This window comes from Salvelinus fontinalis, chromosome 21, assembly GCF_029448725.1.
Source record: "Salvelinus fontinalis isolate EN_2023a chromosome 21, ASM2944872v1, whole genome shotgun sequence".
NCBI classification, from domain to species: domain Eukaryota; kingdom Metazoa; phylum Chordata; class Actinopteri; order Salmoniformes; family Salmonidae; genus Salvelinus; species Salvelinus fontinalis.
In genome coordinates this window covers 31,080,206-31,096,677 of record NC_074685.1, presented here as the reverse complement: position 1 = coordinate 31,096,677, position 16,472 = coordinate 31,080,206, and the positions used below count along the sequence as shown (strand labels likewise).

Genomic DNA, 16,472 nt, shown 5'->3' with positions numbered 1-16,472 from the left:
GCTGACTGCAGGAATGTCCATCGGAGCTGTTGCCAGAGAATTGAATGTTCATTTCTCTACCATAAACTGCCTCCAACATCGCTTTAGAGAATTTGTCAGAACGTCCAACCAGCCTCACAATCGCAGACCACGTGTAACCACGCCAGCCCAGGGCTTCCACATCCGGCTTCTTTACTGCGGGGACGTCACCCGGATAACTGATGAAAATTAGGAGTATTTCTGTCTGTAATAAAGCCTTTTTGTGGGGAACAACTCATTCTGATTGGCTGGACCTGGCTCCCAAGTGGGTGGGCCTATGCCCTCCCAGGCCCACCCATGGCTGTGCCCCTGCCCAGTCATGTTAAATCCATAGATTAGGGCCTAATGAATTTATTTAAATTAACTGATTTCCTTACATGAACTGTAACTCGCATGTTTCAATTATATTTTTGTTCAGTATAATAACAAAACAAACCCAGAAAAACATTTACGTGTCAACATAACCTTCAAAGCAACGATAAATTAAAATAATTTAATTTATTTCACAAAAGTTTCTTCCCTACTGAGGTCACAAAGAACAATCAATCCACAACTGAAATATCATTAGCGGGTGAAAACGGACAGTCCCATGACAGTGCTGTGCCTATTTATGCTTTGTGTGCGTGTGCCACCGTGTACATCAGCTTACACAGAGTGTAGTGTGCGGTATTTTAAGAGTGTGAGTTGGGAAGGCTACTGCTGTTAAGTGGAGTGGAGTGCTATGTAGATCCAGCATAACCCAAACAAACATTCCTCCTCAACAATAGATTACAGACTAGCAGCTTACTGAGGAACCCCCAAACTAGCCATGATCAATTCTAGCTTACATCGAATGAATTTCCACTGTTTGTCATTCTACCAATGTCATCTCAAAACCTTGCTAGATAGAGTAATTTAGCCATCGAACTTCTCTCTCTTGTAGAGCCCAAACGAAATATCAGTTCGCCGATATTATCCTTTTAACTTTATATTGGTAAATCGACCAATAACCTTTTTATTGGCTATCTGAACACTTCTCATGATGATTATTGTCACAATGTATGAAATCAACATTTGAAACATATTTATTAGACAACTGCTCTTTTGGATGGCAATTTAGGAGAATTCATTGTGGGAAAATGACACTAATTTACCCACTGTAAAACAGTATATCGGCAGGTATAAAATCGGTATCGGTAGGTTTTGCTTCTCCCACCCCCCCCCCAAAAAAATCTGAATCAGACCCAAGAAAACATCTTGGTCGGGCTCTACCCTCTTGTCTTCCATAGACTGTTAGTGTGGAACAGGCCCAGGTGGACTGGATTATAGCATAGCACTCAACTGAGAGAGCTAATTATTTACTTCTCTGATCCAGCCCTCTCCAGGAGCAGGCCACTGGCAGGAGAGGTACGTAGGTCATAGGGCACGAGACCAGCGGGGACTGTGAGGTAGGCCAAAAATCTATACCCACGTGAAAGCAGAAGAGGATCCAGCTGTGTTTGTTGTCAATTTAAACTACACTTTGAACTGAGAAAGTTTCCCTACACTGAACACACTACTGAGTTGTTAACACTGTCCTATTTTGACATGGGCCAGGGCAGGGGGTGGAGGGGAAGACTATTGGCTCTTGATCAAATATTATCTAACACTTTCTCCACTATGTTTAGGCCCAATCTACTTTAAAAATAAATACTGCTTATTATCTTTCCGCGCAATAATAATGACTTTTACATCACATCTCAGATTTCTCTGTGGCAAATCTTTCCATATCCTGTATCAAAACTGTCCTTTGTGAAAGTGATCAGGACAAAGATATGGAGTCATGCCAGCAGCATCACACCTCACTGACACAACAAGCTACTACTAAACACCCAGGAAGTGACACATTTTTTATTTTACCGTTATTTTACCAGGTCAATTGAGAACACATTCTCATTTACAGCAACGACCTGGGGAATAGTTACAGGGGAGAGGAGGGGGAAGAATGAGCCAGTTGTAAGCTGGGACTAGAGGGCCAGGGACGAGAGGGCCAGACACAGACGGTGAGGACAGACCACCCATAAACATACAAACTGAGTAAGAGATATGAAAGAAAAAGAGAAACAATCTAGAGGAAGTTATTGCTTAATTCATGCCCGTCATTATAAAAATCGACAGCGCCAGGTCTCTTTAACATATTTCGACTGATAGGCCAATTAGGTGTTCTTAATAGAAACAAGAAAAAAGGGTTTCATACACTCTTAGAAAAAGGGTTCCAAAACAGTTCTTCCCCTTTTTGGTTCCAGGTAGAACTCCTTTGGGTTCCATGTAGAACCTTCTGTGGAACAGGATCTACATGGAACTCAAAATGGTTCTACCTGAAACCAAAAAGGGTTCATCAAAGGGTTCTCTTCAAAGGGGACAGCCAAATAACCCTTTTAGGTTCTAGAAAGCTTCTTTTTTCCTAAGAGTGTACCCACTCATCTCTGAATTTTAAGCTAAACTGAGGTGATTAAGGTATTGTACTGTGATTACCAGCAATATCCATCAACAAGTGAATCCCGAGTGTAAAACCGTGTAAATGCTGTCATGTCTTCAGACTGATCTGTCTATAGGGCTTAGTACTGTAGGCTGCTGCTTGGGCTGGTGCCACTGTGCCTGTTGGGGAGAGAGCAGCAGAAACAGGCAGAGCCAGAGACACACCCTGGAAGGCCAGGGACGCGTTGGAACTCAACACCACTACCCAGTGACTGAGCCTTTCACTGGAGCCCTGAGGGCTTGACTGATTGGTGCTGCCACATTTGTCAACCACCTGGCAAGAATGTACTATACGGTAGGACTTTGGGGGGGGGGGGGGGGGGGACAGGACAGGACAGGACAGGACTAACAGTGTGTCCTACTGACTCAAACTCACCTCCATGTTGCTTTACCTGAACGAACAATAGCAATAGTCACAGACACATTATGGCATGCATGGTGCAGTCGAGCATTTCATGCGCTGTTGAATTTCATTGGTTTTGACACTGCCCATTTTTACATTCCCTTTCCATTGAAAATAAGCAAAAGTATAATTATTGAACAACTAAATCATTGTGAGTGAGTGAGCTAGCAGAAGTCCAGACTCAGAGTTTTCATGTCCAGGAAGGAATAAATAAGAGGTTCTGAAGGAGATCGCCAGTCAGAGTTTTGGCTAAGAGAGACCTCAGGCATCTCTCTACCACACACACCTCTGTAAGGGAAAAAGTGCTGTCAAATGGTTGGACTAAGGGCTTTGTGAGTATGGGTCCATGCATGCCCATGTGTACATCTAGTGCACTTTAAACCATGTTGCAGGTTAATGTGTACACATGACCTCTGCCCATCACACAAGCTTGACGTTGACACAAAAACACAATGAGACTGATTGAGTGTATAGACCATAATACTGTTGCAAGAGCAGTTAGTCAATTAGCCCCATTATGCAGGTGAGATTACCCACTATGGTAGATAAAGTCAGTGTGACGTCGGATTTGTTTTGCTTCCAGACTAAGTATTGTCTTCCATGGTTCCTTTTGGAACGTGCACAGGTGCTAACTTGTTTAGCACAGTTGCCTGGGACATCAATAGACACCACAGAAGATAACTGGTTGAGGATGATGTGGACCACAATGATTCACCACGTTTCACAATAGCTTCTAAAACAGACATTGCCAATAAATGATATCCGTATCCGACAGGGACACTCATTTCAGTTGAAAAGGGAGAGAACAAATGTTCTGCTGGGGAGTAGTTCATGAGTAATACTGCCTTGTCATCCAAAACATGATATTTCAGTGCTGTAAGTCATGCCGCCAGTCACACCTCCACACTGTGGCCTGGGTAGTAAATGGTGAACCCTGAGGGCCAGAGCACCACCTGCTCCAGCATGTCACCTGACCTCTACCTTACACCCCTCCCCTCTCCTCCCTCAGTCAGACTTCTTGCCCACTGGTTATGTGGCTGACTGATCCCACCTGGAGCAGGTGTGGCAGACTCTTTAACACAGGTGGTGGTGAATCACTGGCAGCCAGGAGGGGAGAGCAGAGGGTAGAGGTGGAGGGACAGAAGGAGATGAGGGAGGTGGGAGTCACACACCTGGAGAACAACAGGACACACGCCTCTCCAACCTCAGACATATACGTACTGATGTACTCATTATAGGCACCCTTCTCCAGTGTGACCCAGGGCTGAGCTGAGCTAACTATGTCCAGGGCTCAGGGGAAATTACAAGCCCAACGGCACCAACAGGACAATCTGGCACTAACCATCTGGTATTCAACATGTTTTCAGAGTACATCCAATCGGGTGGATACTAATTATATGCCACTTACTAAGGAAGCAAAAACAACAGGGACTGACCATTAACTCAGACTTCCTTCCTAACCTCTCCAAATGTGCAAATCAATAGTGGGTCAAGGATCAAATCTTTCACACTGCCTATCTGAGTATAGGTCAAGGTCTGCAGTTCAGTTTGCACAGCTGATGCATGGATTATTTTCTAAGTACACCACACTGAACTGTTCTCATAACTTCAGAAGTTCCTGTGCTAATTTCTACGGTTTTAGGACATGAGGTTTTCCTCGGGTGATGAAAAACAAGCCACTATCCACTCAGAAATGCCAGTCAGCACTTAGCGAACAGAAGTAGATCATTAGTTTGTCCAAAACAAATGTTAGCTGTGCAAGACACAGACTCCCTCTAAACCAACTCCACAGCAGCTTAACCTCTGTCGAGCATAAAGCTGTTTATAAATGCTCATGACAAAAAGACATAGCTGTCGATCGTTACAAAATGTGTCTGTACACCTGTCACCTGATGTAAAAAAAACAGCTTCAAAAGTTTCCTGACCTTCACTGATTAGACATTTAAAAATAGCTCCTGTAATTATAGTTCATGTCAACAGAACAGTCACGCAAACTGGACTAGAGACACATGACAACGTTTTTATAACTGAGCCTTGGTAGTACCCAAAGCACACTCTGTTCAGTGTAATATTGAACAACGTTTACTTCATGTCAATGCATGCCTGTCTTACACACCCTATTCTGGTACAATGCAAAGGAAATAAATACCTTTCACAATTTTTCACACAGATCTCAACATGTTCCCTTTCCTTGCCAAGTATTAGGCTACATTGCTGTACTTGGCTACTGCACATGAGATACATAATAGTACACCAAGTAAATCCACATTCAATTCTCTTCCTCTCTCTCTGTGGGACAGTTAGTGTATGTGCCACCAGTGTCTCAATAACTATAACATGTTATATCAACCATTAAAATTGTCTATAAAAACGACACATTACTTCAAACAAACCTTTTTATGACTATATATTAAAAACTTGGCTACATTATCCTCTACCACTATTGTTTTGTGGGTGTGACTACGCACACTAGCTCGTATCTCCTTTAAACAAAAATAAAAGTAGCCTAACAATTGCCTATCCATCTATTTCGAATAGTTTCCCCATTCAATGTATGTGTCTGTCCCCTCTGTATCTGTAGTGCTCACCTTTTCGTGGATGAGGCAAAGCCGGTTTGGTCGAGGTGTGAAAGCGTGTGACCGTTCTGCCGCTACCACGAGTTTCAGACTGAACTGAAGTGAACGGAACTATGACTTCCGCATCGCCCTATCTCATCTGACTGGCCCATACCACGGTAGGCGGGCAATCCCGGTTACTTCAGTAAACGCGACAATGTTCCAGAATGTAAAAATCATATTGATCAATTCTACTTGCAAGATGGTTACATTTGTAGCCACTTGTTAAGAATATCTGTACAATTTTAAAGGAAGAAAAACGTATAGACGATTCAATTACTGCCTGCCTGTGCCTAGCCTATAGATATGTTTCACAAATTATCTATAGGCCTACTAGCAATCATACTACATAAAGGGTCATGTAAAAGGTCAATGATCAAAAAGGTAATCGACCAAAGGTCCTTGGTCAAAGGTCATTGGATCAGAATATCATACAGAATTTAATAGTAAAGTGTATTGTTATCGACTAAACATAAAATATCCAGTTGTATTCATTTCAATGTGGTTTCATTTGAATTATGTCTGGATGTGTCTTGATGAACAGAATGAACAGGCTTTTCCTCGGGTGGATGAGAGTCAAAGGAAAAGGGAGTGTTTATGTTTGTTAAGTAAATCAAATAAGGGGAAAAGGCGAAAAAGAAAGGGAACAGGGAAGTGAAAGGATTGGGGAAGAGTGGGTCAAGACACAATGAAGTCACAGAGGGTTGGCTACAAAAAGAGAGAAGAGAGGAGGGGAATAATTGGTTGAATTGCCAAACTGCAATGTCCCTGTCAGTGACGGCTTAATCTAATAAAGGTGGATATTTGGGTGGTCTGGACAGAAGGGAAGTGGGTGGTCAAGTTGACTGCTGGTGTACTGTGATGGCACTATCATTATTCAAAATACATTTGACTCAACTGAGCATCTGTCAACTTGACCAATTATCCAAGAGTTGTCCTGATCTTTTTTATGTAACTTTCACATTAAGTTTGATTGTAAATTGGTGCTCATTAGTTTGAGTGGTCATAATGATGATACTGTGGTGAAGTTGTGAGACAGCTTGTAAGGGAGGAGGTCACTAAATCATGAACTAATTGCTCGCACCTGTGCCTGCTTCTGCCCGGGACTGAGCAACTGATATAAAGCAGAGCTGAGAGCGCAGGGGAGCTGTGCCTTGACGGACGACGTTGGTCTTGTAGCTTGCATTCCCGTTATGCCTCGATAACGCCGACAGTGGTTTTGGGCAAAATGGTACACGGCATTATCTGGATATCATCTGGATATCTGTGCAACAAAAGTTGAACATTCACATTCTGCTACCATTTCTGTCAAGCCGTCAAAGGGCATACATTATAATGCGTACATTCGATGAATCAAACTTATTCCCCGATCACACCTACAGTGTCTTGCATTTTTGTACACCAGAAGTACATTCATTTCCAATTAAATGCTGCGTTTGCCTTGTTGCAGAAGCAGTTGCAGTGTGTTCTGTGCGATGCATACATTGGATTTATCAAACATGCACCACACAGCATGCAATGTGATGCAGAGGCAGTTGCAATACTGCAAGGCAAACGCAGCGTTCCATTGGAAATGAATGTAAATGAATGTACTTCTGGTGAAACAAAATGCAATGAACAATGGGTGTGATCTGGCAGCCGGCGAAAGACAGGTAGTGAGGGGGAATTTGGGGAACCAGAGTAGATAGTGGGGTTGCTAGGAGTGCAAGCCATCTCCCCAGTTTTTAGGAATAGACCAGCTGCATGTTGTATTGTGTTCCTGGACATGCGAATTAAGAACCTGTTCTCAGAGCATTTCGTATTATTCTGTATGTAAATCTAAGACACTCCATTTAATATAATGAGGTTACGTTTCATATGGTATTAATTTGTGGATGTCCATCACCCATTTCGATGATATGTTACGAATTCCAAAAAGTATAATATGTTAAGAATTCCAGCTAGGTTGCTAACGTTAGCTAGGCTAGGGGTTAGGGTTATGTTTAGGAGTTAGGTTAAGGGAAGGGTTAGGGTTAGGGTTGGCTAAAAGGGTTACGTTAGGGGAATGGTTAGCTAAAATTGTCTGTGATGAGATTTGAGTACACAACCTTTGGGTTGCTAGACGTTGAAGTTATACATCTACCCCAACCAACCACCCTACTTTCATTTTGCCTTAATTAACCATCTGTCTTATTTAGCCATTCCAAACATAACATAAACATGCACATTTGTGGCCTGCTGGAGGTCATTTTGCAGGGCTCTGGCAGTGCACCTCCTTGCACAAAGGAGGAGGTAGCGGTCCTGCTGCTGGGTTGTTGCCCTCCTACGGCCTCCTCCACGTCTCCTGATGTACTGGACTGTCTCCTGGTAGCGCCTCCATGCTCTGGACACTACGCTGACAGACACAACAAACCTTTTTGCCACAGCTCGCATTGATGTGCCATCCTGGATGAACTGCACTACCTGAGCCACTTGTGTGGGTTGTAGACTCCGTCTCATGCTACCACTAGAGTGAAAGCACCGCCAGCATTCAAAAGTGACCAAAACATCAGCCAGGAAGCATAGGAACTGAGAAGTGGTGTGTGGTCACCACCTGCAGAACCATTCCTTTTTTGGGGGTGTCTTACTAATTGCCTATAATTTCCACTTTTTGTCTATTCCATTTGCACAACAGCATGTGAAATTTATTGTCAATCAGTGTTGCTTCCTAAGTGGACAGTTTGATTTCACAGAAGTGTGATTGACTTGGAGTTACATTGTGTTGTTTAAGTGTTCCCTTTATTTTTTTGAGCAGTGTATATCGAGGCTGGTTGACACTTTGTCTGCAGTAGCGGGGACAGTGAAAAGACACCAAGCTAGAGCCTCTGGTCAACAGAAAGCTAACTTTGATTTTAGGGACAATTGTCAATATTGTTCTGTGGGTGAAATTGGTTTGGGTTAGAAATAAGGCTAGGAAGTGGGGGTATGTCGTAGTTAGAGGCATTACAAAGGCACTTTCAAAGTGCTAGAGTGGGTTTCAGATGTCTTGTATCAGATAGCACTGGCGGAGGGAGGTTCCGAAACTGTGCTGCAGTTCAATCAACTTAAACCCTTTGTTCCTTGTTAGTTTCCTGAGGGGAGAGAGAGATTTTTGCAACTCCTGCCCAACCACCCCAGGCCTTCCTGCCGTCCGGAAGTCAACCCAGGACCCAGTCGGGGGTATCTAGCCCACGAGCGGTCATCCAAACTCCAGCACCCAGGGCTGGTGTTGCCAGCTGCATCTAGCCCACGAGGGGTCATCCGACCTCCAGCACCCAGGGCTGGTGTTGCCAGCTGCATCTAGCCCACGAGGGGTCATCCGACCTCCAGCACCCAGGGCTGGTGTTGCCAGCTGCATCTAGCCCACGAGGGGTCATCCGACCTCCAGCACCCAGGGCTGGTGTTGCCAACTGCATCTAGCCCACGAGGGGTCATCCGACCTCCAGCACCCAGGGCTGGTGTTGCCAGCTGCATCTAGCCCACGAGGGGTAATCCGACCTCCAGCACCCAGGGCTGGTGTTGCCAGCTGCATCAAGCCCATGAGGGGTTATCAGAACTCCAGCACCCATCAAAGTCTGGCATTTTCTAGATTTATGGTGCTTTTAAGACAACTGGGAACTCTGAAAAAAAGGTTAAATCATGACGTCAGTGATATTCAGGTCATAGCTCTAGAAAGAGGCCTGAGTTCCCGATTTACAATTCTGAGTTGGATGAAAGTTTAAAACGTGTTTTCTCAGTCATAGCTCATTTTACCCAAGTTCCCTGTTGTCTTGAACTCACTAAAGTCAGATTTTTCAGACCGTCCCTGGAGGCTCTGGACCGCCGACCGTCACTGGAGGCTCTGGACCGCCGACCGTCGCTGGAGGCTCTGGACCGCAGACCGTCGCTGGAGGCTCTGGACCGCAGACCGTCGCTGGAAACTCTGGACCGCAGACCGTCGCTGGAGACTCTGGACTGCAGACCGTCGCTGGAGGCTCCGGGCCATGGATTGTCACTGGAGGCTCCGGGCCATGGATCATCACAGGAAGCTCCAGGCCATGGATCATCACTGGAGGCTCCGGGCCATGGATAATCACTGGAGGCTCCGGGCCATGGATCATCACTGGAGGATTCGGGCCATGGATAATCACTGGAGGCTTCGGGCCATGGATCATCACTGGAGGATTCGGGCCATGGATCATCACTGGAGGCTTCGGGCCATGGATCATCACTGGAGGCTCCGGGCCATGGATCATCACTGGAGGCTCCGGGCCATGGATCATCACTGGAGGCTTCGTGCCATGGATCATCACTGGAGGCTCCCGGCCATGGATCATCACTGGAGGCTCCTGGGCATGGATCATCACTGGAGGCTCCGGGCCATGGATCATCACTGGAGGCTTCGTGCCATGGATCATCACTGGAGGCTCCCGGCCATGGATCATCACTGGAGGCTTCGGGCCATGGATCATCACTGGAGGCTTCGGGCCATGGATCATCACTGGAGGCTCCGGGCCATGGATCATCACTGGAGGCTTTGTGCGTGGAGCAGGCACAGGACGTACCAGGCTGGAGACACACTTTGGAGGCCGGGTGCATGGAGCTGGCACAGGATATACTGGACCGTGGAGGCGCACTGGAGGTCTGGAGCGTAGAGCTGGCACAACGCGTCCTGGACAAAGGACCACCTTCACATGGCAAGTGCGGGGAGCTGGCACAGGACGCACTGGGCTGTGAAGGCGCACCGGAGATACAGCGCGTAGAGCCGGCGCAGAATATCCTGGACCGAGGAGGCGCACTGGAGACCAGGCGCGCTGAGCCGGCACCACCCGTTCTGAACAGATGCCCACTTTCGCACGGCAAGTGTGGGGAGCCGGCACAGCACGCACCAGGCTGTGGATGCGCACTGGAGACACAGTGCATATCACCGCAAAACATGGTGCCTGCCCGGTCACACGCTCCCCACGGTGAGTACGGGGAGTTGGCTCTGGTTTAAACCCTGGCTCCGCCAACCCCGGTGTCGTCGTTGTTCCTCCCTCACTGCCTCCATCTGCTCCCATGGAAGGCGATCCTTTCCGGCCTGGGTCTCCTCCCATGTCCAGGATCCCTATCCGTCCAAGATATCCTCCCATGTCCAGGATGTCTGCTCCTCCTACAGGTGGAAAAAGGCTGCCTAAGTATGATCCCCAATCAGCGACAACAATAGACAGCTGCCTCTGATTGGGAACCATACCCGGCCAACAAAGAATTAGAAAACATAGAATGCCCACCCTAGTCACACCCTGACCTAACCAAATAGAGAATTAAAAGGATCTCTAAGGTCAGGGCGCGACATCTGAGTTAAGAGTCGTTTTGAGCGCGGCATAAATCATGCTTCATTGACAGCATGGCCAATGTTGAATGTTTATCATTTTAAACTAAGAAAATAGTCCCTTAATCTTAGAAGTTGGACCACACAGCCTCTCCATTGAGTAGCAGGCTAATGATTGCTTTGAAATGCTTGCAGTTGGCCACTGATTCCTTCCAAACCACTCATTCTTGAATTTTCCATTTCCAACTTGTTGTCTTCATTTGACAAGGATTAAATAGGATTTGCCAGTAGGTTGTCAACTTGATTCATGAGGATGACTGCTAGCTAAGATTTTGATAGTATGATGTTGACATGATCAGTCCAATCAAAGCTACTGTAGATATAATGTGATTTGACGTAATTTCATCTGTGGCCAATGACCTTGAGCCTTCTTGGATTTGCACTTCTAATGTAACTGTATGGCAGCACCCAAGGGGTTAGAATTTTAGAGCTCTACCCTTAGACTTGGCGGTGACGTAGTGTCCCCAGGTGTGACAGAACACTGAACCAATCACGGTGCAACGTTACGTATTTTCTGCTGGCTTGCCCCACCACAACCACAGAAAGCACTGAGCTAGGCTGAAACACCTGTAATTTGGAGCTGCCTTACTCAAGAAAACAAAAAAGAGACCATGTTTATATGCCGTTTACAAACTGATATGTGACACGTATTAATGCATTGTGCATTGTCACTTTTTGGCGCGTTATCACATTTAATAGCCTGTGTGCCTTACACCTTCTTTGGGTAATTTTAACAACTCCTGATTGGGCTACAGACCACAGGAATTTAGCAGGTTGCCTAGCATTTCATGCACGCTGTCTTATGAAATCATGTATTCAATAAAGATCATTGTGTTGAGTTTTGGTGTGTCCTATCCTTTGATGCTGGACCCTGTCAAATAAAGATGGTGGCAGCATCAGGCTACTCTGCTGAATCCAGTACTTCCCCACCTCTCGGGTGAACTAGCGAGCTTCATTACAATACATATTGAATTTTGAAGCCTCCAGTAGAGTGTCCACAAAGCCACTGTATGTTATGAGGTTATACAGAAACAAAACACAGCATGAGTGAGAGTGTGATTCACCAAATGAAATATTCCCACTGATTTTATCAAAGAAGTATGCAGGGGGCGTTTCTGTGATGTCAGTCGGTGACAGTGTATCAAATTGTTGCGTTGCATCAGTGGGTGCTGATGTCATTCTTTCCATTGCATGCCTACAGGGGAGTGAGAGGCTCATGCCAGCAGATGGCTAGGGGTTTATTTGAACCACAATGGAAATGGTAACATCTGAGAATGTCCTGTCTGACTGAGTAAAAATAGTCCAGGAATGATGTTTAAAGCAGGACTAATGCATGTTTTGCATGTGAGGTACCCGTGCTTTGTTCCGTGCAGCAACGTACAGTGTAGCATGACTGGATGGTGTTACTTTTGCCAATTGGCCTCAGTATCAGGCTAGAAAGGTGTTGTGAGATGTCATTAGGACTATTCTCTGTAATAATTTCAAGCTGGCAACCCAAAAGTTTTCAAGTAACTAAGATTTTGTATTTTCTCATTTCCAGTCATAAACCGACACAGTTACCAACCACAAATGAGGACCTATCACACACGTTTCCTCTTGGCGTCAGTTGAGCGCTTGGTTGAGGGACCTGTATAAATGTGCAGTTTGTGCCCTCTAGTGGTCAAATATAAAACATACACATTTGTATTTCTTCTTCAAGGCACTGATTGTAGGTCAGGCTCGAAATTAACCCCACCAAACGAACAAACAGGGATCGTAGGCAGTAGTTTTAAAGCCAGAGAAGACCTTGTGATCTTAGTTCAGGGGTTCCCTATAGCAGTCAATTGAAACACATTGTAACAGTATTTCTGATTCTCTCCTCAACTCACCGTCACACACTTGTATGTGGGCATATGACAGCCAATTGCGAATTAGTCTGACATAATGTCTCTTGTCTCACCACCACTGATGAGATAAGTGTGCTTGATGCATGACCCGTCGGAGATTCTGAGTCAGGTGGCGCGGTCGACAGTGGGCACCTCATCTCTGCTGTCATATACAACCTGGATCGATATTTGGTTTTAATGCAAACTAGAGCAATTAATCCAGCTTCACACGGATCGTTCGTTTTATGATGCTTTCAAGACAAATAAGAAGTCGGAAAAATACGAGGTCAAGTCGAAAAGTGGGAGCTCTAGAAAAAGGCCTCAGTTCCCAAATTGAAATTCTGAGATGGATTTTTGCCAGTTTGAGATATTTTTATCCGATTTCCCAGTTATTGAACGCACTGAAGTCGGAGATGTCCGAGTTCCCAGTTATTTTGAACACGGTATTAATGCTCAGATGGAGACGGCAGGGTATTCCTTTTGAGCAAGGGACTCAAATGAATCAGTAGTGACCCGTGAACGCTTGTCTGCAGCCTTCGATTTCACTTACCGACATGTCAACTGAGCCATGATCACAGTCAAACGGATTGAGAAGTAGGTTCTAATGTGCTCTTCCAAGCGTTGGAGGTGAGCAGTCATCACTCGGACACTTACTGATGCTGTTTTCTGTTAGAAACCTGCACAGCCGAGGGAAGGGGGCATGGTTCTATTTTGAAGACCCTGTTTCCAGTAAGAATTATTTCCTCTGATTCGGTCACTAATCTGTAGAATGTTTTTTTATTTGGTCTGCATGCTTGCGTTCAGTTTACCAAATATGTCTGTTACATAGGCAATGCCCAGAACTGCGCACATATTTTCAATTAACAGTCAACACTCCATTGTGAATGACATGCGAAAAATCTTTCCAACATTCCCCCTCGACAACCACCAAGCCTCTGTGTGAAATATAGTGATCAAAAATATAAACGCAACATGTAAAGTATTGGTCCCATGTTTCATACGCTGAAATAAAATATCCCAGAAATGTGCCATATGCACACAAAGTTTATTTCTCCAAAATCTGTTTACATCGCTGTTAGTGAGCATTTCTCCTTTGCCAAGATAATCCATCCACCTGACAGGTGTGGATAGCATCCCCCGAAATGTATAGCGAACAAAAGTCAATGCATGAGAATCACGGCCCACACCGCTAAAGTCCATTTGGAGAGCATAAACTGGGGAGTTTGAGTCGTTCAGTCAGTGTCGTCTTGATTGCTAGCAATATCAGAAATTCTTAGTTTAACAGTGATATCTGACAAAAGTATTGATGTGAGTTTCTGTGCCTCTGCCTCCCCACACATTGTTTTCACCATATCAATTGCGCCTGGTAATGTCAAAGTCTCCGCAATACTGTGTGGTTTCATAGCGTAGCGGGCCAAGCCATTCACCGTGGGAATGATTCGAGTGCAACGGTCAAGGGCGGCCTTTTCCCATGATCTAAGGGCGATCTCTGTTGGAATTTAATCTTTTAGATTTGAATCATTTTATGTTTTATGTTAACCACATTACAATGATTTTGAGATACTCTGATTGAGGAGTTATGCAGCAATGTCAACGGCCTATATCTTTTCTTCCCACACAGCAATGCCAACAATGCCCTGAACTGTATAAACTGACAGGAGGGAGAAGCACACCCTGACACTGGTGACCGACTACTTTACATAACCTCTTGTTAAAGGCCAGAGCCATATAACCTCTGTATGCCCCCACAGATTCATGATTAGGGCACATAAAGAAGTGCCTGGTGAGGCTCAATAGAGCTGAACTTGTTTTCATCTGATTTGACCTCCAATGCAGATGAGCCTTCTTTCTCTGCTTCTTTGCTCTAAATAGTACATTTTTTACATTTTACATTTTTTTCTGCCCCTGTGAAGGGATTTATACACATTGTTTACAAGCAGTGAAGACCACAACCCTCAGAGGACACCCTTGGAGATATTCAACGACAGTGCTTAAACTGTAGTAAAATAATCCAGGTATAATAGTTTTGTCTTAAAATGTAATTCAGCAGGCTCTAGTCATTTCAAGAGCTTGCCGTCAAGTCTAACTACAAGGCACACCCTCAAAGGAAATTGAGAACCAAACATGGAGATGAGAGAGATTAAAGTAGATGTCACACGTCAAGATTTGATGGATGACCCTATGTGAGCCTATGTGACCGCTATGTGAACCTAAGGGGCTGCCTGCCAGGACATTCTGATGGTTAGGTGGGGGTCTTTGGGTAAGGGTCCAGTTGTCAGGTCAACCGGTAATGATTTATGACCCCAGCCTGATTTATGACCCTATGTAATGATTTATGACCCTATGTCCTGTTGTAGCAGGCATGCCCATATTTGGGCTTCCGGTCAGGACATCCTGGCCGGGGTGGGGGTCTTTGGGGTAAGTGTCAAGCTGTCAATGTCGTAAATCAGAAAAAGATCATGATTTATGACCCTATGTAGTGATTGATGCCCCAATGGTTTGTAGAAGGGGGGCATGCCCATATTTGGGCTTCCGGTCAGGACATCCTGATGGGGGGGTGGGGGGGGGGATTTTTGGGTAAGTAAGTGACCAGGTGTCATGTCAAACTGTTCCTGGATGTCTAGTGTTGGGGGTTGTTAATGAACATTTCAAAGAGGCTGGCTTTGCAGAAGCCTTATAAAGCCCCAAAACAATGCATGTTTAAGATTGTACAAGATAAACCCCCTGAATATTAAACAAAAATGACACATATGTCAATTTATGGTATGTTATGCTCGGCTTGTCATGAACCCAGTGAACAAAGCATTGAGGAAGTTCTGTGTGAAGCTCCAGAATGTTTTAAAGGATTTTTGGGTACGAGTGAGGGCCATATGTCTTACATATTCCAGCCGGAGGATTCTACGGTAAAGATCTTCAACGCCAGTGGCCCCAAACCCGTTTATCAGGCAAAACCTGGGAGTTTTTCTCCTGCTCTGGGCATGAGAGAATGGCTAAACATCAGGCTGGCTCTTTGTAAAATTGAACAGGTCCTGAGTGGCACAGCTGTGCCAGGCTATGCGTTGGAAGAACAGGTCTTCGGACGCAGTGATCTCAAGGCTCTAAGAATTGCTTCAATGGACTATAACCCGAACAACAAAGTGACAATTTTAGCCTATGAAGTTTATGATGCGGGTAATGCTACAAAGTCTGTCAATTCTCCAGTAGCATCCAGAGCATGCAAAGATGTCAACTTTTTTATTCCTGTGTTTAGTTTTAAATGGGTGGATTATCCAATTTTCATAACACTTATGAATAAGCTGGACATTCTCTTCAAAAATCGCGAACAGTTAAGGCGCTGGCCTCGGCTTTTCTTGAGACATAGCCAGGACCAAAAGGCCCGACGTAGGATGTACCCCTGGAGTGAAAACTTACCAAGTGTTGATGAGCCTGGCAAGAGATCCCGGCATTTTGATGACCAACTGGACACTGACAATGGGGGGTGGTTGCATCAGATCCCTGGATCTGTAAGAAAGGCTTCGTAAAATACCTTAAGAATGTAACGCTATAAAATGTATGTACTAAATATTTTGAATGAAATAAATGGTTTTAAAAGCAGAATCTCACCACGTTATGAACTCTCGCGTTTGTTCACTCTTAGCGCAGTCTATCCCTGAGAAAAAAAACTTGCGCAATGTGCGCGCGTATGGGCGTGCGTATGATGTAGTGCCTGTGTGTGTGTGTGTGTGTGT

The 16,472-nt window shown here is 45.1% G+C and overlaps 1 protein-coding gene across 3 annotated transcripts in view; it reads right to left on the bottom strand.

The window, feature by feature from the left end:
* Window positions 1–5,614, bottom strand: part of LOC129818649 (PDZ and LIM domain protein 5-like) — a 74,430-nt gene extending 68,816 nt beyond the window's left edge. For all 3 annotated transcript variants that reach the window (XM_055874753.1, XM_055874754.1, XM_055874756.1), the window contains exon 1: window positions 5,506–5,614. The gene's annotated coding sequence lies outside the window, so the exon portion shown is untranslated. The remainder of the gene's footprint in view (window positions 1–5,505) is intronic.
* Window positions 5,615–16,472: the final 10,858 nt, after the last annotated feature.